General features: G+C 36.5%; 1 non-coding gene across 1 annotated transcript; it reads left to right on the top strand.

Annotated features, from left to right (window-relative positions):
• Positions 1–2,706: 2,706 nt before the first annotated feature.
• Positions 2,707–2,810, top strand: LOC112764480 (small nucleolar RNA R71). Its single transcript, XR_003183213.1, has one exon. It is a non-coding gene; the product is annotated as a small nucleolar RNA R71 (small nucleolar RNA).
• Positions 2,811–3,083: the final 273 nt, after the last annotated feature.

Here is a 3,083-nt window from a genome sequence, read left to right as displayed (position 1 = left end):
TGGAGTGTCCCTCAAGCCATGAGCTCACAATAAGAAAACAAAAAGCAACCAAGAAAAATATATTCACAACATTAACATATTCACAATAGCAAACAAAAAGCAAGATATTCACATGTTAACATATTCACAATCAACCAAAAATAAGCAAGTAACATATGCAGAATAAACCAAAGACAAACTATTCACATATTCACATATTAACAATAGCCAAAAACAACACCATTGCAACTCCCCAGCAACGGCGCCAAATTTGATGTTGAGGAATTTATCGTCGATCTAGATTTTCACAAAATAGAATTCCATCGTTGAAAGTATAGTCTAGACCAACAATTAATTCCCAAATCAAATGTTTTAAATTCAAATTATAATAACCAAGATCGAGAGTAATTCAACCTCGGGTCATCTTTCCTAGGAATTCCAATTGAGTGTCATATTATTGGCTCTGGGAGGAAAGCGAGAATTGGAATGCAAGAGAGAGCAAGTAATGTGAATGGCAAGAAAGTAAATGATCATGCAAGAAATTAAAGTCAAAGCAAGTAAAGGCAATGAAAATGTAAATTAAGTACTAAAAGGGACTCTTGGTGAGAATTGAAGAATTTAGGATTTCTATCTTAGTTATGGACCACAAACATGGCAATTGTGTGGAATTAATTCCAATTAGTCAATCCTACTTGAGAATTAGTCAAAAGGGCATAATTGATTCTAATCCCTAAGTCCTAAGTCAACAATAGTGGGTCACTTAGAGTCAAGGGAAACCAAACCAAGTAACAATCCTCACATAATGCGAAATGGACAGCCACAACTCAATTCTACCCAAACACCCAACTTCTCAATCAAGAGTGGAAAAACTAAACATGTAAGAAATTTAATATCAAAGCAATAAAAGTCAAAGCAATAGAAGTCAAAGCAAGGAAAATTAAAATGTAAGAAACCTCTTCGCAAGGATTGAGGGCTAAGGTTACCTATCTTAGCCATTGACCACAAACACATGATGATTATGAAGAGTTAATTCTACTTAGTCAACCCTACATCGAGAATAAGTCAAATAGGCATAGTTGATTTCAATCCCTTAGTCCTATGTCAACACTAAGGGTCACATAGAGTCAAGGGAGACCAAATCAACTAACTACTCTAATGTATCAAACAAGAATGGACATCAATGACTCAAGAATCACCAAAGTCAACAATTTCAAGTCAAGAGTGGAGAAAAACTAAGTAGAAACTAAGCCAAGTATTTTATCAAACACTTGGTGTGCATGAAAATAAAATAATATTAAATTACATTAAAAATAAATTCTAACTACCAAAAGCCAGAAAATCATAATAACAACTAAAGAAAGCAATAAATGAACATAAAACATAAATTGCATTAATTGAAAGTAAAATTAACAAAGTGTTCATAACATAAAAATGGCAAATAAAGGAAATAACAAGAGAAATGAAGAAGAAGAAAGACCCAATAACAATAAATGACAAAGAAAAGTAAATGAAAACAAGAATTAAAATTAGAAATTACAAGAAATTAAACTAAAGAACCCTAATTCTAGAGAGAAGGGGGAGCTTTTCTCTTTAGAAAATGACTTACATGATGCCAAACTAACCCTAATTGCTCCCCCCTTTTACATGGAAAGAGGGCCTCTTTGATATAGCACTCAATCAGTCTCAGAAGGTCCAAAATTGGGCTCTGGAGGCCCAAAATTTTCCCCCAGCGATTTGCAGTAAATGAGTCATGCGCTGGGATCTGTGCGTACGCACACATGCTGATTTTCTTCTTGTGCGTATGCACAGGGGTTTGTACGTACGTACATGCAGTTGTGTGGTTCTTGTGCGTACGCACAGGTCATGGTATAACTTGGGAATGCATTTGTGGATATTGGTATCTGCTTGGATAAGTATCCAAATTGTGCTTCCAGATTTGTGATTGCTGCCCCTTGGTTCTTTATATTGGATCTGGCCTCCTCTTGGATTGCATCTATCTTTTTTTTAGCTTGAACTTGTCTCTCTGCAATAGTAGCAATATCCCCTGCTAACTGTGCCATCATGGCTTCTAATCTTATAAAATTGCCACTGTCATCACATGATTGTGGGGTTAAGGATGATACATTATGAGAATGGTTGTTGTGTGATTGTTGGTTGGAGTGGTAGGGGGTATTATGTGAATTGTGGTAGGATCTATGATTGTTAGATTGATAACTGGGGTTGCTGTACTAGTTAGAGTGGTATGGTTTGTGGTATTGGGTATGGTTTTGTTGGTTTCCCTACCCAAAATTTGGGTGGTTCTTCCAACCTGGATTGTAAGTTTTAGCATTGGGATCATATGGTTGTCTAGATGAATTGTTCACATAGTTGGCTTGCTCTCATTCACATTCAACTTCTGGATTATCTCCTTCTTGCATAGGTTCTTGAGCATTGATGGCTGAAACTTGATTCTTCTCTATTTGCTTGGTTAGAGCTACTAGTTGAGCTATGATCATCTTGTTTTGAGATAGTAGAGCATCCATGTGGTTTAGCTCCATTACTCCCTTTCTTGGGTTCCTATCGGAGGCATAGAAATACTCATTATTAACCACAGTTTTTATGATGTATATGGCCTCTTCAATTATCTTCTTGTTGTTGAGAGAGCCTCCTAAAGAGTGATCTAAGGCCTTCTTTAACTCTTGAGACAATCTGTCATAGAAAATATGTAGCTGTACCCACTCATTGAACATGTCCGGAGGGCACCTTCTTGTCAACTCTTTGTAGCTCTCCCATGCTTCATAGATAGTCTCCCCATCTTGTTGTCTAAATGTTTGTACCTCAATTCTCAACTTGATAACTCTTTGGGGAGGGTATAATTTTTCCAAGAACTTATTCACCACCTCTTCCCAAGTTGTTAAACTCTCCTTGAGAAAGGAGTCCAGCCACTTAGATGCTTTATCCCTAAGAGAAAAGGAAAACAAAAGCAATCTATAGGTGTCAGGGTGAACATCATTAGCCTTCACCGTGTCACAGATTCTCAAGAATGTGGTTAGATTTTTATTTGGATCTTCTTAAGCATTTTCTCCGAATGAATAGTTATTCTGAACAAGAGTAATTAGCTGCGG

The sequence above is a fragment of the Arachis hypogaea genome, chromosome 2 (genome assembly GCF_003086295.3).
Source record: "Arachis hypogaea cultivar Tifrunner chromosome 2, arahy.Tifrunner.gnm2.J5K5, whole genome shotgun sequence".
NCBI lineage: Eukaryota > Viridiplantae > Streptophyta > Magnoliopsida > Fabales > Fabaceae > Arachis > Arachis hypogaea.
The sequence above is the reverse complement of the archived record's forward strand: the minus strand, read 5'-3'. Positions and strand labels throughout refer to the sequence as shown.